The sequence below is a fragment of the Dermacentor variabilis genome, chromosome 7 (assembly GCF_050947875.1).
Source record: "Dermacentor variabilis isolate Ectoservices chromosome 7, ASM5094787v1, whole genome shotgun sequence".
NCBI lineage: Eukaryota > Metazoa > Arthropoda > Arachnida > Ixodida > Ixodidae > Dermacentor > Dermacentor variabilis.
Window position 1 is genome coordinate 69892722 of NC_134574.1, and position 25091 is coordinate 69917812.

The 25091-nt window shown below is 48.0% G+C and overlaps 1 protein-coding gene across 4 annotated transcripts in view; it reads left to right on the forward strand.

Annotated features, from left to right (window-relative positions):
- Positions 1–25091, forward strand: part of LOC142587514 (uncharacterized) — a 457134-nt gene that overhangs the window by 39047 nt on the left and 392996 nt on the right. The window lies entirely within an intron of this gene.

Here is a 25091-nt window from a genome sequence, read left to right on the forward strand (position 1 = left end):
GTTTTCTTTTATGTTTTAACCAATTGTGCTGAACCATAAATATGAACATTCATATCATCTGCTACAAACAAATGACGTGTATCTCAAGACTAGCAAGCCAATACAGCATTTATCAAGCATACCGTATTTACCCGCGTATAACCCGCCCCTGCGTATAACCCGCACCCCTAACTTTGAACTCGGCGGAAAAAAAAAAAAAAAAAAACTCGCGTATAACCCGCACGTTTACCTGAAAAAAAAAAAATGAGCGCTAGAAAGATGCAACTCACACTCAGTGATCATTTCGTTTTCAGAACATTTATTCAAACGACCGCCACCACGTCACTGTTTATCCGATTCTTAATCGTCGCCGCTCTCACTACTGCCATCCGAGGCTTCATCGCCACTCTCAAAGACGTAGTCGTCCTCGGAACCATCCAGACTATTACTGATCGCACATTTTTTAAAGCTTTTGCGCACCAAATCGGCCGGTATCGCTTTCCACGCATCCACGATCCACTGGCACAGCAATGGAATATCAGGCCTTCGCACGCGTCCCGTCGGTGTGAGGGCGTACATGCCGTCGGCCATCCACTGGGCATACAGCCGCTTCACGTGTGCCTTGAACGGCTTGTTCAGGCACACGTCGAGTGGCTGTAGCATGGACGTCATGCCGCCAGGTATTATGACGAGGTCGGTGCTGGTCTCGGCAAGGCGAGCCTTCACCGCATCAGTGCAGTGGCCTCTGAAGGAATCTAGTACGAGCATCGACCGGCGTGCCAGCAAGGCACCTGGTCTTCGCTCCCAGATTACTCGAAGCCAGTCACCGACTAGGCCACTGTTCATCCACGAATTTTCTTCCGCACGCACAACGATTCCTGGGGGCAGTGGAATGCTAGGCAGCGTCTTGCGTTTGAAAATCACATACGGGCGCAGTTTCGTGCCGTCAGCCAAAGCGCATAGCATGACTGTGCAGCGCAGCTTGGCATTTCCGCCGGTCAGCACGCTGACTGATTTGGAGCCCTTTTTTTCCATGGTCGTGTCCATCGGCATCTCAAAGTACACAGGTGTTTGATCAGCATTCCCCACCTGAGACAGCAAATAGCTGTGCTCCTTCCGAAGTGCGATCACATATCGTTGAAAGTTCAACAACTTTTCCTCGTAGGCTTCAGGAAGCCGCTGGCACATGGTTGTTCGCCGCCGCATAGAAAATCCATGTCTTCGCATGAAGCGCTGAAGCCATCCACGGCTTGCACGAAACTCACGTGGAATGTTCAATTCCCGGGCCAACTTCAGGGCTTCCATTTGCGCCATCTCAGTCGAAACAGCGTGGCCACGACTTCTCTGCTCCTCAATGAACTTCGCAAGCTGCGTCTCGAGGTGGGGGTACGCGCCAGTCTTCGGACCCCGAAACGCTCGCCTGTTCCGGTTCGTTGCTTCGAGACTCTCTTTTTTCTTCCTCCAGTCGCGAATGCACGACTCGTCGACGTCATGCTGTCTTGCAGCAGCTCTGTTGCCGATTTCTTCGGCAGCGGCTATAATCTTTAGCTTCTCTTTCGCTGTGAAACACTGCCGTCGAGTCGCACTCATGATGCCAAAACAAAGCAGGCAAACAGTGCAAACTGGGGTAAGTACACTAAACAGCGCCTAACGCGAGGCTCAACAATGCTGGCCTTTCGTTGGCCCTTCATCGGCTTGACAAGCGTCGATGACGATGGGGATGGCGGACTACACGGGGAGGCCGCCGCACATTGCGGTGAAGCCGACCCCCCCCCTCCCAAGGAAAAAATTCGCAGATAACCCGCACCCCCACTTTTTAAACGCGTTTTTTCACATTTTGGTGCGGGTTATACGCGAATAAATACGGTACTTACTTTCTGAACCTGATGTCATTTACCCTGCAGGAGCAGCCAATGTTCACACATTGGCCTTGCAGTAGGCAGTAGCTTCTCTTTAGTGCATGGAGTGTGTTGCTTTACACTGGTGCCGTCCTATTTACTGCATGTCTGGACAGAAATTTTGGCTTCATCAGATTTTGAAAAAGCACAATTTTGCTATATGAAATGCAAGAACGTGTTAAATATTAGTACTGGTTTGTGACTACAATATGCATGCAGATGTACACTTTGTTCTAGGGTGCTTAAGCAGCATGTTAAATATTGTTTCTGTCTATAAAATTATGTCTGCGTAACTACAATGCATGTTAACACTTAAGTATTAAGGTCACAAATGAGAACATGTATTTGCTCATTGATACACTAGAAGTGATCACACTGCTGGTTCCACAAGCAAATGCATGAAAGACGAAGGTATTAGAACTGATACGTTCTTTTTCTGCATGAAAGTGACACACTGCTTCATGAATGCAAGAATAAATGCCCTATGGTAAACCAAACTGAACAAAGAGCCTTTGGAACCAACAAGTGCGAAATATAGGTGAATTATCACGCATGCAACTGTTTAATACATTAAATTGAGTACTTCCACTTCACATTAGCATAGTATCATTCAGTTTTGTGAATGAAAGAAGTTGCTGGTGAAGTAAAAAAAGATATTGTAGCGCGGTTTATTGAGCACTCAGAAACGCGACCGTCTCAGTCTAGCGTCAAACACCGAGAGCGCGAGCCCCTCTTCGTCGGCGGGCCGATGATGATAGTGCGTCCATAGGGCACGCCAGTCTTCTTCGCTACAATATATTGATAAGGCTATTCAGTCTCCTATGGCAACAGCTACAATAAGATGAAAAATGTGAAACTCGTTCTGATATTGCTGTTTCATGATTGTGTGTACAGTGAAACCTCGTTAAACCGTAGTTGGCCGGAGCTCGGGAAAGGTACGTACTAAACGGTAGTACTGTTTAACCGAATAGCATGAGATCGCCCACTTACCTGTCGAAAACGGAACTCAGAGAAAGTGCGATGAAAGGGGAAAAAACATGCAGTATTTATTCACTTAGCGCGACAAAAGCGTTATTTTCGTTTGATGCCGCGGCGGCCTAGCACGCCGACGACAGCGGCGTCGAACTTACTGAAGCTGCGTGCCAGCTTTTCAGCCAGCCCCCTCTTCTCGGCAAACACTCGCATGGCAGATTCCTCGTTGGCGTTACGTATTCACCGTGCACGTGCGCAGTAGTGCTGCAGAAGTCTCGGCGGCGCCTTTTTCATTACGGGTGCCAGAGTTTGGAATAATTTTCATTTGGAATAGAGTTACGTTATCGCGCCCCTATTGTCGTCGCGACGATTGCATTCATGAGGCTGACGCAACGCGCAGCTTATGCCACTGTCGGGCCTGAATCGCCCGTGCTATCGCTTTCCGTGTCGTCCTCGTCACTGTCGCTAGTCGACACTTCGGCAACAACAGAGGCAACGATGGCGAAAAGTCGAACCTCGCAGTCGCAGCAGCGCTGCCGAGCAACTTCTTCGCATTCCAAATGCCACACACTGTAGTCAACAGCAGATCCCTGTTGCGTGTCAGCGCCGACTTCTTCGTGTCACGTTCGATAGCACGGACGATGTCTAATTTTTCTTCTATGCTGAGCACCCGGCGTCTTTTTTATCCAAGCTTCGAACGACGCGAGTCCTCGCTTGCACGACGCCATAACGCTCTCTGGCACCGCGTCGAAATGATGTTGATGTTGATGTGGCTTCACGCGCAAACGCACAGGGCGCTTGGAGGCCGTTGTTCCGATCTCTGAGGCCTGTTGTTCTGCCGGGCTGCCCGATGGAGACGGCGCAGCGCCGTGTTTGCGCGACGAAAAGTTCAAACGCTACGTTTTAACCGATGCGTACGCAGTAAACTGGTACGGTTTATGCGGATACGAAACACATTATGTTCAATGGCTGCTGAGTCGGGGATTTGACTTTACTACTTTTAAAACGAAACTACTGTTTAAGCGGGTACGGTTTAACGAGGTTTTACTGTATATAATGATGGCCTCGTTATAAATGTTTGTTTTGGAAACAGCAATGGAGGGTCCTGACTGCCCATATGGAATGCGAGATCTAGTCTGTTAACTTCTTTCTGCCTGCAAATTAATGAGACAAATGTTACATATCAGTTCAAGCAGCCAAGCTAAATGGCTGACTGGTATTGCCGTCCTCAGTCGCAGCAGAATTTGGCTACTGTCCAGATTCCATTTCTATGTACACTTATTCTGCATGGTTCGTGACTGAAACATAGCTTTCAGGCTTACGTCTCCGCTCGCGACTCGTCACTTTACCCCAAGTTAAATAATGCGACATATTGAAGCGCAATAAACTGGTTTTAGCACAAAACAAGCAACCAGCTTAAGTGTACTGACCAATCAATCCATGCCTCTCGTGCACGCGAACATGCCGGGAAAAATTTTAAATCCAGGCCACAGGTCATGTGGGAGGTTGATAATGCTGAATGCTATTTTGCACTTATAGAAGCAAAAAAACAACAGAGTTACTAATAAAAAGTAGAATGTATAATTAGGAATGATAATTTTGTGCTCTTTGTCATGTAATAAAAACCTTCAATAAGTGTGGGAGAAAGTTCGTAGGTTAACTCTTTCCGTACCACGCCCATTGGGCATCATTAGCCTACTAACTACGGTTTTAAACGCCGGTTTTGAGACTTCCCATGCCGCTCACGAACAGACTGCGCTATCAGACGTGAAAGAGAACTATATTTTTGTTTTCTAAGCAGTTCGCTTTTTCCCTACCAGGCGTTAATTTTTGAACACGCTCCAAAGTTTGGCAATCGTCAAAGCAGAAAGTAAAAATGGCCGCTTCCGGGAGCAGTGCGCGCACTTCAAAAAATTGCAGATCTGGCAATTCCGCTGCGTTTGCGGCTGATTTTATCCATGGATCGAGGAGCAGCAAGTCTGAAGATCTGCCTTTTCCTTGCCCAGTTGAAAAAAACAATTGGGCCCAATCGGAAAATTTCCACTGGTTTCTAATTCGTCTCGTTTTTGTATTAGTACATAATTGAGCCAATTGGTTGTATACCAAATGGTCGAAATGGAAACGCTCGAGGGGTCAAATGGTTTGTACTGTGCACAGTTGGCCCTGTGTGAATCTGTCAAATTAGCACAGCAATAAGGAACCACATCACTACATGTTGCTTGGCTATTTGGTTCATATATATTCTGATCTAATATGATGCAAACAGTATGAACAGCACAGAAAGAGAATCTCTTTATTAACACTTTTTCCTGTGCTTTTCTTACTTCACATCATATTACGCAACTTAACAAGGAGCCACTATTGCCTTAAGATGATAACTTCATGTGACATAGAGGCAACAAGTGAAAGATAGGATCGAAAGCTTTATTACTAACAAGCACATCATGCAGGGTACTGATCCATTGACCCTTTCTGGTCTAGTGACATCACAACCTGCAAAAATGGATAAAACAAGAAAGACAGGACTCCAGAAAAATCTGTTGCCCTCAAAAGTTCGCAACATTTTCAAGGTGAAATTGGATAAACAGGCACCTCAACTTTAATATTCAGTAATACATGCAAATTTAAGAGTCACAATTAAGTTTGCGGTTTACAGCTAAAGGTACGGACACACTGGTGGCAAAACGCGCGGCAGAGAGGCCACATCGGTTGTGCACGCAGTGGCAGCCGCGGAGTCGTGTGACAGTGCTGATCTCGCCTTGTCTCGCACTGCGCGAGCATAGGCGCGATTTCGCGAACTTTTTCCTTGCTCGATTAGCAGACTGCATACCAGCTCCTCGTCCCTCATCATCTACCGCGCTGATCGCGTTGACTCCTGCAATGGCAGATGCAGACGACGATGAGCGTTTTGGTCATTGTGTGTTCTCTGCTGTTGCGACGGCGGCGCACGCAAGAGGCACACAGACGAAGGTTTTGGGTGCACCCCTGCTGGCGCTACAGAGTCCTACCACTCTTAAGGGGGCACACCCCTCTTTGAAAAATTTTTTTTATTTGTGGATTGATTGCAATGAAACTTGCATGTTTCATTAAGTTTTATGCACTGATTCTAAATCTGAATTTATTTTTTCCATACAACAAAGTTTTCAAAATATTTATAATATTATGTTTTTCATTTGGAGTTTGATAATTTCCCAAACAATTGATGCAGTGATAAAATTTAGCATACCAAATTAATGTTTAACATCTAAGGAATGTAGTAAAACAAGAATGAGTCTCCTAGGCCAATTAGGTCTAAAGCTAGGGGTTGCCAAACCCATTGCAGTAAAAGTTCCCTCACCTGCTTTATACAAAGTAACTTTTAAAAAAATGTTACTGACCAATATGCGCAGTGAAATTAGCCTTACTACAGAGAGTAAGAGTTTCTGTTTTCAGGGAAAAAAAAATTACTGTGCTAGCACAAATACAAACAGAAATATGTTCACTCCATAACTGCTAGTGTGTCAAAATTGTAGTTTTGAGAAAATGAAGAAAAACGGTTTCAAGCACCTTTATGAGAACGAAAGCACCTCAAATTACGAAAATGCACCTGGGGAATAATCTGGGTGCATCCCAGATTGGTGCTTCTTTTTTGCCATCGTCTGGAGGCCTAGTGACAATGCCCGTTTTTTCCTGGAAGCAGTGGTGCGGCGCAAGTCTTTTTCTTTGGCTCTTTTTGAGCCGGAGTCTGTCACATTCATATTCATTTCTTGAAGAATGGCTGTTGCTGCATATTCATTTCCAGTATTGAAGCGTAGCACTGCTTCTGCAACAGCTGCCTCCACAGCAAAAAGGGAGAAATGCTGTTCTTTGGAAATCATACTCCAGATGACTGAGTGGAACGATTCATTGGAGTTTTGGGTTCTCCCTCGCTTGCACCTATTCAGCAGCTTTACATCTGCCAAGCGCTCATACACAGGCAAAAGGGCCTTTGCCACGTCCGCTGGCAAGTTATACTTGTGCCTTGGTTGTGGCTCACCTTTTGCTGTTGCCGCATTATGACGGCACCAAGAATCCTTGCCACTTGGGCACAGGCTGTGGTTAGAGCAGCTGTCAGTTGACGTGACATGGTGGTATGTTGCCATTACCGCTCTCTGCATGGCGTCAACATCACCACAATGAGACTTGAGTGCTCGACCATAATAGGCACTCAGCCTGTTGATGAGGTCTGCTGTGAGCCTCCCCTTGCCACCAAGTCCCCGCATGCCTTCACTTTTGTGCTTCTGGAGCAGGTTTCGAAGCGCTGCACCCATACGTTTTTGTACATGATTGATGCAGTCTTCTTTCTGAACATCTACAAAGCCGTACACCTTTGCATCCTTGATAGCATTAAAAGTGCGGCTGTCACCGTCGCATAGCATGGTTGTGTACTTTACTTTGTTGCGTTCTAAAGAACGCTGGAACAAGATTAATCCAGCCTCAACTTCCATTTGGCCAGATTTACAATCGGTGTTCTTCTGGCACTGATGGGATTTCCTCCACCCAGCATACTCTTCAGAGTCAGGTGTGGGTCCAATTTCACAGCCCAAACAAAAGTTTGAAAGCACGACGTAGTCCAGGATGTAGCCGGTAAATAGCTCCGCCACTGCGCCTACTCCTATATGCGAAGAATGGCCCCGCGTCATCCAGGTGCCATCAAAGCACACAGCAATGTTGCCTTTGTGTCCAAAACACAAGTTTTCGTAAAGTGCAACCGCTTTTTCTGCGCACTGCACCATAACAGCCTCAGCTGCACGCGTCGCACCGGGGTTCAGAGTTTTTTTCAAATGCTGCTGAAACGTCTTGTTGTGGAGACCTCGGCCAGACAGGCCCATCGCTGCGAAAATGTCATTCATGGCTGTCTGGCCGTTACCTGTTGCGACCATCGCACGCCCGGCAAGGATATTAATTTCAAACGGGTTGCATTTCTTTTCACCCTGTACCCGTCGCGAACTCCACTCAGTCGCTACCTCACCGCACCTCTCGCAGATCAGCATCAGTTTCACTGCGAGGCCGTACTCGCGATCTCCTGTCACCATCTCCGCGCGTCCTTGACAAGTCTGGCAGCGCAAAAAGCCAAGGAGGGAGTTTATCGCACGCATGTCGACGGCAGTAAACGCTGCCTTACGTTCGTCTGTTACCGACGCTGCCGCGCCGCCGAGGTCCGTGAATGGCTCCATCTTTCGCGTCGTTGCTGCCGTCGACGCAAGCCGCTCGAGCGTAGCCTTTTCACGAGCGCTTGCCTCCCTTACGTCGCTGTCGGTGACAGTTTTAGAGTCAATTCTCACTCGGGCGGACACTTCAGACGCGTCGGGTGCGCTGTCCACCGATGCAACTTCCAGCGAGGCATTGTTTGGTTCTCCGCGGCAGGGCGGTTGCCCGTCCGTGCGTCGGTCGGCGAGTCTGGCGTCCGCAGGCGTGTTGGCTGCACTGTCCAGCGAAGCATCGTCCAGCGAAGCATTTTCTGCTTCTCCACGACAATCGGGCGGCTGACGATCCGCAGAAGTGATGGGTGCACGGTTCAGCGATGCGTCGTCCAGCGATGCATTGTTTGCTTCTCCGCGGCTATCATGCGGCTGCTCGTCGGCACTTGCTCCTCGTCGGTCGCTGGCTTCAGACGGAAAAGAAGACGATTCCCCTACTTTCTTCTTCGTTTTCCTTCGTCTCCGGCCGAACATATACACCGAATGGTGCTTCTTCGGTCCCCCTGGCATAGTTCCGTGCAGTACCGAGGACTCGCTCAAAATGGCGGCATGTGCAGTGCTCATGCCAGGGCAACCGGCGTAAGCCTATCAGATGGTGCCATTCGGGTCACGTGCTTTTTCCGACCAATAAGAACGCGCGTTGAAGAAAACTTTGCGCTTGTTTTATTTTACTGCGGCTGGCACATGGTGGCTGGCCGAGAGAGGAAGGGAAGCCAGACGCGCGAGCTTTCAAACAAGACCAAGATGGCATAGGTGCGGCTTTTCGTTTTTGCGCGGCGCGCGGTCGTAACTAGCGCTGTTTGTCCACAATTTAAAGGGCGCTTTTAGAAACTACACTATTTTAAATCGACATTACGGCGCAATTACGCATAAGATTTAAATGGAAATTTGCTCAAAGGTGCACAATTATGCCATGAATCCAAAAATGAAAAGATTGAAAATCGGGCTTTTTGACCGATTTTCGGTCCCAAAGAGCCGTGTCTCCCCTTAAAAAAGAGTGGTAGGACAGGTGACAGTAGTGAAGTTATCAATGCCAGGCTTGAGTTGGCGCAGATGGCTACACAACTAAGTTGCCTTTTTTTTTTCTTTTTACCTTTCCACATAATGTGTGTTCCTCAGCATGCTATCCACCATGTCGAAAAGTGTCCACTTCGTGTGGACTTTTCTGGCCTCTCCTCTGGCGCCACTTTTCTGGGCCCCCTCCGACGCCGACACAATTTTAAGCCAACGATCTTTCACATTTTTAAATTTTGCGGCTGCTTGCGGTCCTACAGAAATGCCACTGTTTATCACCAAGAAAGGTTGCAAAATGAAAAGATGAGCAACTTGTTTGAGTGCTCAAGCAGCGCTGTACGAAGCGTGCAGCCTGATACGACATGCGAACTGCTCAGGCAAAATCACCATGCTCGTAGGAAACAGATTCCACATCATTTGCTCCGCAGCATACCGCTAGAGCACTCTAAATAAGTGTGCTCACCCCCGCACATTCCTGCCGACGTGAACATTCAGCGGAAGCTCAGATAAAGAATGAAAACAACTCACCAGTCAGATCGAATGTTCTGCCGATAATCGCCCACCGGTTCATTTTGGCGTCCTTATCTTTGTACTCCGGGTGAGTTTTATCGTACAAAAAGGGGAACACGCGAAGAGTCTCCTGAAATTGTTCCATCATGTTCTCTCGGCTGAAATTAATTTTGCAATGTGGATGCACACGAGGAGAAAGCACTAGCGCTGTTTGTCGCGGCTGGCTCGGAGCGCTCGGTCTTCGATCGTAGTTCCGCCTCCGCCGCTGGAGGTTAACTTTGGCAGTAGCCAATAGGTGGCGCTTAGGAGAAAGCCCGGGTGTCTCTCATTGGTTCGCGGCACGCGGCAAGTCGCCAAAAATGGCTCCTCGACCTATCCTCTGAGCGGTAGACCGAACCGCCTCCGCGGCAGGTTTTGTGGCACGCGGCGCACTGGCGTGCCGCGCGTGTTTTGCCGCCAGTGTGTCCGTACCTTAAGGTTCAAGCAGCAAAACATGAACACAAGAAAACTGTTCTAATTAGTATACCTTTTTGCTGTTCTATCAATGTCGGCAATTTTCTCGCCCACATAGTGGTTGATCCGCTTCAATAACATTGTCACCACGCTCTCAAAGAAACCTTGCTTCTCCAAGCGACGCTTGAAGCAGCCTGTCAAAACATGCATTTAAATGATTAAAAACAAACAGAGGTAGTTAAAAATGTAATGCAGTAAAGATTAATTTCAAGGAATGAAACAAAAGAACGAATAAGAGTTTGCTTTGGGTACCTGCTGAGTAATGAAAATTTTACATTGCATTTTCAGTTGTGGAAAAGTCAATGGCTTCTTGTAGGAGCTCTTGTAGCAGAATAAACATCCTCAATTGTAGACATTTTAGCTTCCTTAGCAGGGTACTTTAAATGAGTAATTGACACAAAAACAACATGACACAAGCAATGGCACCCTTAAATCATTTCACAAAGCCATCGAGACAAATGGCATTTAGAAGGAATTATAAAGCGGAGTTTAAATAAACACATCTGCTACAAACTTCAGAAATTTACCATTTATGGAAGGAATCTTGCCAACTGTAACGTGTGACTGGTCTACTTAAATTTTTCAGGAAAAGGGCAATATGCAAGGAGGAGGGATGGGGTGCACCTTGTAGACTGACTGGAAAGTGGAAACCTGATTGTTTGTTTTATTACCATACCCTAAAGGCCCATTCCGGGCATTACATAGGGTGGTTACAGTTGCTGCTGTGTCAAAGCACCACACCATGCATAGGCACACTGAATAAATGGGGTATATGTTAATAGATGTGTAGTTGCCTTGCATGACAGACACTTTCCATGGTGTCAAAAGCTCCTTGGACGGTCTGGGAACCTAGGACAATGCTTCCCTGGCAGAAAGTAGCATGTATTGAGAAAATTCAAACAGTACATTTAGGGCTGTGAAAAGCAAGTTGTGGCTACCCAGAAGAGATCAGCCTTGCAACTGGGCTGGCTCCCAGACCCGCCACAAGCAGGTCCTTCACAAACATGGAGTCTTTTTCACGGGCCTGTATTCGCCACCACGTCTCTGCTGGCACACCCAGGCCCTGTCCAATGTCAATCTGGACAACAAAAAATGCACAGAAGTCATATTCACTTCGCACCAAATGCTCAGTACTCAATTCGGAGGTTTATAACTAAGCAAAAGATTAATTATTTTGAGAAGCTGTTCTCAAACACATATAATTGAAGCACTGAGGCTTGCTTAGCTTGGAAGCCTTGACGCATACGTTTCCTGAAATGCCTGTGAAAATGACTTGACCAGAAGCATTGATGTGTTGTTAATTGGTCTCTGGTGTATAGGCGTGGTCACACTATGTTGTGCAAGCTGCACATGGAACAAATTTAGATGTAAATGTTTTGTGAAAGCCAGCACAATGAAAGGGGAACATGCCTTTTTCTGAAAAAAAAAAAACTAAATCGTAAACACCTCACCATCCTGGCACCTGACTCATTAGCTCGGAGCTGTGCTGCTGGCTGAACAGGTGGAAAGGCAACTGGCTGGTCCATTTTCATGTGGTCTTCAGTGGGCGTTGCACAGAGCGGGCCATGCCTGGCTGCTGCCATTGTCTCCTAATGTAGAGAACAGTCACTGATGCATGAGAAACTGAACAGACCCCATCTAAGCTAAAAGTGTAGATATTGGCATAGTATATGAACTTGTTAAATCGTTCTTACACCAATATTTCTTCAAGATTTGTTCCACACTTACAGGCTTAGGTACGCAGATGCCTGCCATCACTTTATGATATACTGCAGGAAAACTTGTATACCTACCTTCTGTGAATTTCTTCAGCAGCTCTTGTTGTAGGCCTCTATTGAGAGCTCGAACCTCCACAAGCTCCTCTTCCTGTGCTGCTAGTTTAGTCTCCATTTTTGCAACTTTTCGAAGCAAAGCGTCGTGTTTTTCCTCATGAACATTACGCAATGGCAGGCTGCTCACTGCTTTATTCTTTTTTTGCAAGTATCCTCAAGAGATCCTCGTGCTTATCTGCATATCTTGTTTTTGTTCCTAGACAAGACAAGTAGCAAAACACTGGTCAAACATTTTCAGTTAGACTTGATCAATCACTTGCTAGAATAGGTAAATTGCCTCTGAAGGAACATTGCAGTCACTGACCTCTTCACTTAGTGTTGCACACACACTTTACTCTGAGTCTACGCTTCTTAAGTCATGACTTGACGTCACCTTCAGACTCTGCAAAATAATATATTGCAGGGCTGGTGGTCAGCTAGCAACATAAGTTGACATATTCATGATTACTAATAGTAATCAAAATTGGCCTATGGTGCACTGGAATGAATTAGACCAGCGGCATAAAGCGCCTACCAAAAAAACTTCCTTGATTGCCTAGTTGGAGCTTAATTATAGTTTACTGCCTACAAGACAATGCAAAACAGAAAAGTTTATGAATGGTACATTTGCAGTGAAGAAAAGGTGCAATGAATCATATTCCGATACAGGGTGATTGATCTATAAAAATATGTTAATGAATACACAATCGCAATCTTAGATTCTAAATTGTTAAGTAAAAAAGAACTTTCATGCAATTCACTTGAAACCTTTTTGTCGAAATGAGTTCAGAGCATCGTGCATACTTTCCACATTACACAAAAAGGCTTATATATATATATACAGTGGAACCCCAATTATACGACTTTCTTGGGACCGCGAAAAAGCATAAGATCTGAACATAAATTATGCTTACAAAAATACTACTTATCTCGCGCGACAGCTTTACGAGAAACTTCAATGTAAACTATTAGCATACTCTGCAGGGCTTGGAAACCAAAATTATGAGAAAAGTAAATGCGATAAGAATTAATGCTGCAGTACAGGTACCAATCGTGCGTTATTCAAACGAACCTTTACTGCACTCCACTGCCCACTACTGCGATTCCCGCCAGCTAACGCAAACTTTTAAAAAAAGTCGGTAAGTTTCTTTTAAGCCTTGTTTGATCCGTGAATCAAGAGCTTTCGCTCGAGTTGGGCAACATCCAAAGGGAGGTCCTGTGCGGCGTCGCATAAACAGGAAGTTCCGGATGCCATCTACGTGCCGTAGCACTTCGGCGAATGTGGTGCGCACAGGCATGGCATCTGTGGTGTTGTCGTTGTCCTTGTCCGATGTCGCAGCGGTGTCGGCACTAGCCAAAGCCTCCTCGATGGCATCATCCAGCGACACCTTGCCACAGATCGCAACATTCTCGTCGGCGAAGTCTGCATCGTTCTCGAGTGGCATCTATGTTGTTGCATCCCCAGCAGAGAAGGCAGTCTCTCGCTAAAGCCACAGTGCTTGAACGAGTTAGCGATTGTGCTTTGCGACACTGCGTTCCGCGAACTAGCAATAAAATGCATGGCATCAAGCACAGTGATCTTTTTTCCTGACTCACTGCGCTCCATAGCCGCCAGCTCATGCTGCACTAACGACAATTCATTCTGCACACACGGCCCAACGTAATGCTTTATTTGTGTAACAAAAATCGCTTATGTTGGCCTGCTTGTTCACCTTAGAAATGAAATTAAAGACGCTGACATCAATCTTATCAAGGTTGTTCAGGTGCGACAGCCCGGTTCCTTTCATGTTTCCGCAACAGCAGCGAATCAAGCTGAACCCTGCCGCCACTTCAGCGGCGGAGTACGAGCGTGTAGCCGCCCCCTCGTCCGGACGGTCTTCATTGCCACTCGAGCTGCCAGCCTGGGTCCCTGCTACTGCAGCTACAATGTCCTCGCCAGTGAGGCTCGCAATAGCCTGAACATTGCTGTCAATGTTCACAAAATCATCAGCAGACACTTCGGCTGGAACGGCAGCCGGGAAAAGGGACAACTCGTCGCCATCTTTGCAGGTTTCGGAAAGCTAGGCTGTCACGAAGCCTGCCTTCTAGAAGCAGTTGGCCACGCTATCCGGCTTCACGTCTCTCCAGGCGTCCGTGATAATTTGAATGGCCCCCAGCAGGTCAACCTTCAGCTCGGTGCCCATGCAGAGGTTCACCAAAGGCCTATCAATATACCGTGACCACGTTGTCCTTTTTGAAGTCATCTCTACTTTGTGGTTGGAAATCTCTGATAAGTTCCACATGCAGCACTGCTTGTTCCTTGTCTTCCTTGTACTGTATGCAAGCAAACATTGCTTCGTACTCATCGTGCAGGCGCAGAAGTTTGGAGGCACATGAGGAACGCTCATTTACAACGAACCGCAAACTTTCAGCTCAAATCACGGACCCCACGGATATAATTATAGTGTGCTATAGATATAATATAGATATAATAAAATAGCTACTAGTAAAATTACTATTATGACTACAGCATCTACCATAAAGCTACCACGCATAGATATAGACCTAGTCTAAAGGCCAGGGCCGCCCGTGATGGTCGGTAAGTTTAGATGGTGCTAGTAATGAGTTTTTCTCCTGGATGTTTGTTGTTTATGGTGGTAAGGTTAATGTCGCAGATGTTTAGCTCACATACAAAGTGATAAGTGTAGCCACGGCAATTTCAGTTTTCTATTTTTTGTTCATCGGTTTCATTCTTGTGCTATGTCCACGACCGTTGTGCACATCACAAGGGGAAGAAAATGTATCTGTATGCTGTGCTACAAATAAAACAAACGGCTTCTGTTTATAGTATTATGTATTCCTTTACAAAACTCCGGCACGGGCGTCTACGTCAGCAGGCGTTTGGTGCTTGCGACACCACGTACCCGAGCACACAAGGGTTGGACCCTCCCGCATGTAGCCATGGGCGGCTTAGCCGTGTCCGGGAAAAGGGGGATCCTGGGTGTCGAGCTGATGCCGGGTGCTTAGACCGTTAAGGCCCCCCGGTGGAGGCAACACACCTCTTTGGCCTCTGCTTCACGTAGACAGCACCTCCAGGTTGACCCACTGGGGGAAATCGGCAGTCGCCTTTTCCTGTCCCCCTCTTCAGTCTGTTTCTTCAGTCTCTTTTCTTCCATCACTTTGTAATTTTCCTAGGCAGCTTGGGTTAACCTTGTGATAGCCAACCTAGAAAATTTAAAATATTTCACTACAAGATATTTGCATCTTGAATTGGGCCGATATTCTCATGCCTGCCAGTTCACTGATATGTTCTCACCTTGATTAAAGCTTTGAAGAGAGCCTTTAATTTCAAACTTCTGCATGACAATCTGTGGTGAGAAGAAATCGGAGGCAACTGACAGGCGCCACAATGTTGGCCCCATTCGAGATGCAGAACATTTTGAATCATGACACAGTGATAGATTTTATAGGTTAGCTATAAAAATGCAGCGCAATCACAATAAAGACATCTGAATAAATAGCTGAAGTAACCCCCAAATTTAACATAGCCTTTGGGGTACAATTGCTGCTTGACTGCCAATATAACTCAGCTGTAGGTTTCTAGCACGTACTGCCTCTGAGTTGATGTCCCTCCAAAATATGTGGAAGCCAAAAATACCTCCAGTTCATAGAGTATTACTTGGGCAGAAAAGCCGCCATTTATTAAAAATCAATCTTCCAAAGGCACAAAATTACCTCAAGTACACACTCAATGAAGAAAGACACTTGGGGAAGCAACATATGCATGATTATTGTAGGTTGGCTACAATAATTTAGTTCAGGTGACCAAAAGCATACTTCAAAGCACTGCTGGCAATAATATGGTGACAATGAGTTGTTTTAACGTATTTGAAGGCAATGTCATTATTTCGCTTCCTAACTATGTACCTGGCCTTCGTAATAAGCTGTTCTGTTTAATATTCTGTGAACATTCTCAAGAAATAAGTTGGAGTACTCTCAGGTACGAAATTCTTTATTACAAGTTTTTTGTTCAACAAGATCTGATACAAAAATAACATCCATGAGACCTCCCATATAGTCATCGAAGCACAACTGTGTGAAATGACAAACATATCACAATTGATGCTATTTAATAACTGCAATACTAGATTTCTGCTCAGGTGTAGATATATATACCGATCTGCTAGCACTGAGCAAAGAAGGGCAAATAGAGTGCATTACTTTTTGCAAAACAGAACCATCTATGTGGGTGAATTAAATGCTTAAACTATGTTTATATGAAATTTTGAGGCCTATAAATACACAACAAAATTAACCAGCCTTCACCACAAGGGAGAGGAACAAACGACTAGAGCAAGTTAATGTACTGCTTGTGACTAAAAGTAAACAATGTATGACGTGAAAAAAAAAGCTGCTTTTGGGATAAGCCTCTCTCACCTTTGGAGCTAACCAACAGCATTGAAGTAAATCACATACTATGTTGTTTTTTTCTCTCACTTCACAGTTGGTGAAAAAAATGGAAAGCAGCAAGAAGAGCACTACTCCCTAGATTACGTTTTTCTTGCTTAGGAGCGCAAAGAGACGCTTCAGACGGGCAAAACGCAGTCCTTTCACTAGCTTGTCTCCTGGCAGCACAACTGCTGCCAGGAGACGGCTCAGAGGCGACGGAGAGCTCTCCGTCGCCTCTGAGCCATCTTTTTCTACTTCTTTCTGGAAAGTTCGGCGGCCAGTCTGACCTACTTTCTCCGTTAAGCGCGCGCGAGGGTGCACAGCCACTAGGCAGGAATGGGCCCTGGAGACAGGCCTTTGTGTCCAGCTTTCCAACTTCCCCTTTCACTCTTCCACAACCCTAGCCCGAACAGTAAACATTCCATACCCCATGAAACGTAGACAAAAGCACGTGTGATGTCTTCTTTCCTTTCCTGCCTGGACTCTGCCATCAGACTCATCCTCCCCCGTACAAATTACCATCACGCTAAAGAAAAGTCAAGTGGGAGGCACTGTTGGGTACTGCAGCACATCCTTTTTATGCGAAGGACAGCGGCGGAACTATTGGAGAGGTGGAGGGTGGCGTGGTGGTGACGAGGGGCAAGGGAGATTTAGGTCCTCATCCCACATTACATGTTTTAGGTGTTTCCCCCTTGCCCCTCCTCTACAGACAGCACTGGACAGACGAACTGACAGGAAACCATGAAAACTCTTCCAAGCAAACGCACCTCGCTTTGCAAGAAAGAAGGATCCGTGGCGCCCTAAGGATGCGCCACGGACTCGATCGGGCGCACGCTCTTTCCAGCGACCAGCTGGTGTTGCAGCGCCGCTTTGCATGGCGACGGCATACCGCGTCGAGCCGGTTGTAGACCGTCCAATGCTCGCGCTTGCCAGGGCGCAGCGCTATCCGCTCGGTTCTGCGACGCGCAGCACAGACGTTCAGCTGCTTCATGTCGGGCACGGGCGTCCCGGCCGGCACTGCACAACGAGTTGACGCAGCACGCGCACACCGTGCGATGTGCTCGAAAAACAGGCCGCACTCCGAGACTGGCACTAGCACACAGTTCCCGGAATCGCGGCCAATTCACTACACTGTAAGCACGCGTCGGCAGGTGGGCGGCATGGCGGGGCTCGAGATGGATTGGGTAGTGGTAGATCCTCGCATGTCGGAGCTGCGGCGCCAGACGTAATGGCAGCGCTCCGACACTAGCGAGAGGTCCAACACACTTCCCTCGTTGCTGCGACGGGCGAAAGTAACACAGCCCGTGTTGGCTATAAGCAGTCCCGGCTGTTGGATGGCGTCTAGCAGGTCCCGGCCGCTGCTGTCGGTATGGCTCCATCCCCACGCCCTCCCCAAATCCCCGCACACAACGCGGCCGCCGCAGCACGCGTAAACACTCGTGACGCACGTGTCGGTTGTTCCGACTCGCACGGTCACCGCCACGCTAACCACGGCCTGAGGGAGCCCAGCGCGTACGTAAAGTGATGCGCGAGATCGCATGGAATGGACGATCGCATCGCCGAGCCGGGTGAGCAGGATCAGTATATGGAATGGCCGTGCATGATGCCTGCTCGCAGCTAGTAGCACTGTGGTAGCAGACGAAGCCTGGCAGATTGAGCTCTCCCGGGTGGACGTGGGTTTCTTCGAAAGCAAGCACGTCGCATCCGTCCGAAAGAGCCCCATCCGCGAGCTCTGGATATCGGCGGCGCATTGAACGAACGTTCCATTGAACGATGCGCGGCCGTTGCTCCACTGGTGTGCTAACCATGCTGGATCAGGGCGTCATGCATTTCCAGAGCTGCCACACACATGTGACGCGCTTGTGAATCGGCAGGTACCGATTCTCATAGTGCACGCAATGCCGACGCGAGCGTCGTTATGACGAGGTCACGTGCATCGGGTGTAGTTGCGCTGCGGGGCTGGGTGAACTGCTCTCGGCGACTGGCTGTGTTGCCGGTCAGCACGTCGCAGAAGGATCGACACAGCTGAACCGACTGCAGTGGTCGTGGCTCGGGAACGTGCTGTCCAGTGGTGGTGACAGGCTGCTGGCTCCGCGCTGTAGGGGCACTGCTCCTCACGAGAACCAGGGCTTGTCGGCGCATAATGCACGGAACGGTTCTCGTGAGTATGCTTGCCACCCGTCGCTCGAGCTGCCAGTTGGGGCAGCGTGGCTCTGTTGACGCGTGCGGTCCCCAGCAATTGATGCAGCGGGTCCGCTTTGATGTGCAGGCGCTCGTCGGGTGCTACCCTGCGCACTGGAGACAGCGCGGGTCGCGGGAGCAGGTCAGTGTGGCGTGGCCGAAGAGCCCACATCGACCGCACTGCAACGGCCGGAGCAACTGCGGGCGTACATTGCGGCGCTGCTTGAAGAGGTAGACCTCGTCCGGCACATCGCTGCCAGCAAATCGAATGGTTGCCACGTCGCCGCTCCTTGTGACAGCGAGTACGGGCACCCGGGACTCGAGCCCCTCAATGATGGCAGGCCCATCGATCGCCGGGTCGACGTTGAACAGCGTACCCGTGCAGGAGTCGGCGATGAGTGCCTTCACCCTGACGGGTACATCGCAAATCACCCGGACGGAGAGCAGCGCTGAGAGGTCCGTGCCGGGCAGCGCGTCGACGGCCACAACGTTTCGCCGAAGATTGGGCCGCACCCGATGCGTCCCTGGTACTCCGGCAAGGAAGGCGGCAATCGCGTCACGCGATGCTGTGAGGAAGTGTGCCTTCCTTGCCAAGGGCCTGTACAGGACGGTCTCTCGTCCTTCCGCGGCTGGTCCGGTGCCTTTTGCAGCAGCAGGAGCGCTTGACGGTACGCCAGTTGGGGGTTGGGTCTCCCCAGCGTGGGTAGCCCCGTGCGCGACCGACTCCGCCGCTGTCCTCTGAACCGGTGGTTGCAGCGATGGTGGTCGTCGCCGAGCGCGTAGTGTTGCGCTTTCCTTTTTTTTTTCTTGCCCGGCTGCTTCGCGGAGGATGGGTTGCGAGGCTGGAGGCGGGGCGGCGTCCCGCGCATGCGTCGTGGCGCTGTTGGTCGGCGCATGCGTAATCTTCGATTCAATCTTCAATATTGTCCTCTGTCCTCTTCCTCCTTCTGCAAAATGATGAAAACTGCATTGTCTCACGCCATTTTTTAAATCTCTCTTATGTTGGGAAGCATGAAACTTGCAAGTACATACCGAAGGTGGCCCTCGGGAAGGTGTTCCTTTGGACTGCCTTGAGAAGAAAAAGCAGAAAAACAAGTCCAGAAATGACTACATGGCAAAGTTTGCTTGCTTGTCTACCTGGCCGGCGGTGTGTATTGCCCAAGTAGATCAGTCTCAGCTGGTGCAAGGCTAAGAGGCGATGGCCGCCGGTTTTGAGCAGGTGCTGGGCTGTGTGACAAACAATGCACTTCCGAACTTTCTGATATATATCACTTACTGTAAATGTCAGTAAAAGGGATGGTAGATGCTTAACTGCTGTTGCCATCTGAGTTGACAACTGTGTCGTCGTACAATGCGAGAAGAGCTTCTGCAGGGCTCTGGCTGTTTATGTCAGTACTGCATCAAATAAATGCATTGAAACATAATATTATTTGTACTCTCCTTGTACCAACACTGCCTGAAAACATACTGAGAAACACAAATGTACGGTTTATCATTTCAAAGGTACAAAAATTTCCGAATCTGTAGTGTATAACTGTTCACACGTGCTTATTGAGTGTGTACTTATATTTCCAGAAGCTCCATGTCTGGATAGTTCTGGCTTGTGTCAGTACTGCATGAAACAATGAAACGCCCTCTCACCTTGCCTCAACGCTGCTCAAAATACAATCAGAAGCTCGACATAAGTGCATACGTTTGCCAGCCAAACAGACAGACAATAATGCCTACTTTTCTGGGGTAGCAAACCTGCTGCAACTTGGCTGACTCGGCCCTGGTGATTGTCTGCATAACAGACGCCAGGCTAGAACATTTTAGTGCTCAAGCATGCATGTAAATCTCAGCTGCAGTTCATAACCATACATACCCGGTTTTATTTGGTATGTTTGTCATGGTCCTGAGGTGAAAAAAAAAGCACAAGTGTTTACAGCACTCAGTGAGGCAACACTCTCTGGGATAGAAGCCTTAAACTTTCAGATTACGCGAACTGAGAACATGGAATTTGCAATATTCCGCAGCAGATATCAAAGAATGTTAAAAAATCGCACCTCGCATTATGTTCAGAAACATGTTATATAAACTGCCATACGCATATAAACATACATATGATACATATAAACTGCCATACATATAAACTGCCATACGCGGACGCGTATCGAAGCAAAGTGCCGCAAGCACAAAGGGACCCGGAGGCGGTGCTCAATTGCGCCCAATTCTAGCTAGCTTTTCAATGATATTGGGGCTAAGCACGCGTTGCTAAAGTGCAGGCGAAAAGGTGCGCATGTAAGGAAGCGGTACGGGACGTTGAGAAATAACTATGGCACTGAAAAAGTTCGGGTAGGGCAAGCAAAGGAAACATGCATCACTGCTTCTGCTTCCCACTGCGAAAAGGGTAGCGGAGGCACTTTTGGAGCACTGTGGCTAGGCACCAAGTCAGGAAAAGATTCACACTGAAAAGGTAAAACATGCCAGCAAAGCATACTAACCTGCGGGTGTAGTGCGGCGTGCTTCGCAGCATGCCGTCGATCAGGGGGAAGAGCGCCCACTTTTTCGCGGTGTTGCCGCCGTTGCCAGGTGCCCCACTCTGACATGTGGCATCAGTGGCGCTGACGAGCTTAAGCCAATGGTCCCTGGCATTCCTAAATTTTGATGATGCCTCGGAAGCTGCAGAAAATATTTTCCTCATGCTGACAGACACTTGGGTCGACACCGTATACTAGACACTCCACAACGAAATAAACTTACCAGTTAGGCCGAACACCAATCCTATTAATTCCCATCGGTTGGTCTTGCCATCCGTGTCGTTATAATCACAATGCGTCTTGTCATAGAGAAAAGAGTAGGACCGAGTACATTCCCAGCATCCTCTCAAAATCCTCAAGGCGCATGTTCATGCTGGCAAAGCAACCGCCGAGTGCCCTGCAGCACGCGCACAGCCTCCGTCAACGGGGTCACTGAACTGGGACCGACGTCATGGTTCATGGTCGGCCCCCATTGGGTGTTCAAGTCAGCAGCTCGGGAAAAATAGTTACCGGACCCATCGCTCTGCCGGACGGCACAGCAGCGTGTCTGCGGGAGAAAAACCGGTTTGTGCGGGAGGCGGCGCGCGAAAAACACTCTGCGTTACGCGTTTGGACTAATGCCTTTCTAGGACAGTTCCTCCACCGACTGAGCTAACCAGAAGACAAGATGAGGAAGAATTAATTGACAATTCAAAGCACCAGGATACTGATAGAGTAAATGAGTTCTGCGGAAACACACGAAATGGCGCCCATTGTATGAGCACATTAACAATGTCTTCCTCAAGACAACAGGTAACAGATTACTTGAAGAAACGAGTACAAGCGGTACTATTTTACTGAGCTTTTATCATATGCACTGAGAATAAGGTACTTTTACATACATACGACAACATGGCTCAGGCGACGCAGGCCATCCACTTGAGGCCCACCTGCCAGGATCGTCGGGCTCCTCTTCTGGCTCCTGTTCGAACACCTGCACGTCGCTGTTCTCCCCTACAGATAGAAAAGAGCATAAAATTTCATAAAATTTAAAACAAAACCAGTAGCTTTGCTAACACTCAATGCAGGTTCCTTGTACTGGTTCCCAACAGTTCAATCATAGGGAGGCGCGTGGTGAAATGTTTGCCTAAAGAAATTGTGAGAGAAAACTGCACTTTCAAGAGGAAGCAGCAGCACAGTTCTACATGATTTACACATTTTAAAATGCAGTCCCATAAGAAATAGCAGGCTTGGGGCATTTAGATTACAGTAATTACTTGGCTCTCATGATTCAAAACTGCAGCTACACGGCTAAATAAAATGAACATAGTATGTATACTTGAATGCAATCTTTCAGGAAGCCATATAGCGACCAATCTTAGGTGTGAAATGAATAAAGATAGCAATACATATATATGGTATGGCACAAGGGCATGCAGCATTGTATTTAGCAATCGAGTTGAGTGCTAACATCTCAACTCATGCACGTCACCGCCCCCCCTCTCCCCAAAGAAGAATAAAAGAAAAAGTGAAGTAACAAGTCTCCTACCACAATCAGTAGAAGAGGCAGCGAAGCACTCTATGGCAGCTGTTTTGCGGGTGCTGGGCTGGGGCTGCTTTGCCCGTGCGGCGCTCGCAGCAGCGCAGACAGGCCTGCCCTTATTGCCGCGGTGGCTCCGCACCGCTGATCTTGGCGGGCGGTAGCTGCACTCACGTGCCATGTCTGCTACCTGCTGTAGCAGCCTGTGCACCACCTCATAATCTTCCTCCGTCCCTGATCTAGTAAATCAAACAGGCGCATTTAGAAAATTTTTCCGAAACATGTTAGCTTAGGATATCGACATGTAATAAACGTCTAGAACACTTACTTCTTCCTGATTTTTATGTCCTCCCGCAAGAACTGCGCCAGGAGGAGGTCCAGCCTTTCTCACGCTTCGTACATTACGAACCACTTGTGTGAGGTCACAAAGTTTCTCGGTGATCTTCCCCCACATCGCGGGATCGTCGAACGGGTTTTTGCAAGCACTTTTTCTATAATAATGTCGTCGCTCGACATGAATCGCCTGCGCGAACGAACGATGGGAGGGGCAGCCATTTTGTAGTTCTTTGTTTTTTTTTTTTTTTTTTGCTTGTCTTGACTCGGCTTATTTGGTCGTCGGTGTAGACGCGGTAATCTGGCCACCTGGGTCGGAGCGGACGGTACCGGGATCCGGCAATCCAGTAACGCAATACGGTATCCGGTAAAGTCATGCGCATGCGCAGTTCGCACCCGGTAAAACGCCCCAACGCTAATGGGGCGGCTTTCCGGACAAGCTAAAGCTCTCTACCACAGCCGCTCAATGGAACGCACTTGGTGCGGCCCGTCGCGTCGGCCAGGAGAGGCGTGACGCGCCTAGTTCCCATCACCACCACCGCAGCGCCACTGCTCCGGGACAGTTGCGGGGGGAGAGCTGTGCTCAGCCCGCCGCGGCCGCGTGGTCAGCGCTTGATTTGTTCCGATACAGAGCTATGTAGCGGCGTTTCACATAATATGAATGGTAATGTCAACTGGCGATTTGCTACTGATAGTAGTACGTCAGCATCGCTGCAGTTGTCAGCGACAGTTTGTGTCGGAAGTCACCTATGTTAGGTGTGCTTCTTCGAGCGTTTGACTCACACGAAGCCGGTTATCCGCTATATTAACTTGTTGCATATAATTAGTTGGTTAGCATAAAAATGCTTTTTAAGTCCGGACTGATCAGTCTGGTCCACAATTAGAGCCGATGACTAACGCTGTTTTACGTTTCTGGACATGCAGAAATGTACTGCATTATAGTTCAGCCGGTTCACGGGTATATGCGGGAAATATTTTGCAAATGGGCACTACTAGCCTACATCAATGGTCGGAAAGAAAACAATGAAGCCAGAAGGTAGAGTCCAGTTTTTCTTTTCATTTCAAAGTTCATGTGCACAGAATCTGAAAGCGTTACAAGCGCAGAACTTTCCTCAAGAGAGGTTTATATGTAAGCAAAATTTTTTCCACTGTCGAATTCAGGCTGCTAGCCCAGTTCGTCAACAATGGTCTTATGAGCTTGCTCAAAAATACACTGCAGAGGTCCTCAGCGTGGTTGCGATCCTCTTTTTCACAAGTCAGCGCCGGAAATTGTGTGAAATGAGGAAGTAGTGCTGACATCAAGGTGTTGTACACTGCAGAGGTCCTCAGCGTGGTTGCGATCCTCTTTTTCACAAGTCAGCGCCGGAAATTGTGTGAAATGAGGAAGTAGTGCTGACATCAAGGTGTTGCATAGCCTGCTGGTTCGTCTCACGTCTGAGCACTTCATGACCTTGGTGACGAAGGTGCATACAAGCTTACACAGGCCAACTGCTTCTATTGTTGGGTACCTTAGCCATCCATCATCAACGTTACAGATCAATCTATAAATTGCTTCAGCTAGTCTCGCTGCTTGAAAAAGGAGTTTGCAGGAATTACAAGCCACCTGAAGACAAGCATAAAAATTTAGCTTGAAAAACGGTACTAAAAGAACATAATCTGATATATTCGTAATGAAATCAGCCACAGACATATCTCAACATATATATATATATATATATATATATTTATATATCTGTGTGTGTGTGAATTAGTCACTTAAACAAAGGACAAAAGAATGCATGGCTAATCCAATTTTTTTAACTTGTAGAACTGCACCTTTTTCTCACATGCACGTGCAACGTAGCCGGCCAGGTATACGCAATTGGTGCTAACTCTGTCAGCTACTAGCTCACTCCACATAGGTGAATTCAAGCTCACTCGAGAGCTCACTGGCTGCAGATGAGATGGCAGCTGGCAAGACAAGTTTCACCATCCTGAATGGGAAGTTTAACGGCTGTTTTCGCCAAACATGGCGAAACCATGTTCTTCAACCATGCTGCCCGCCGTTGAGGATCGCACGGAAATTCATAATATCGTATCGTCGGATCTTGCGTTGGTGTTGCACAGCGGCACACAGTAGTTGCGCGGCATGGCACTGTCTGTGCTAACGTCTGTTCACACCGTACATGATCACACACGTGCGCAGATCCAGTAGG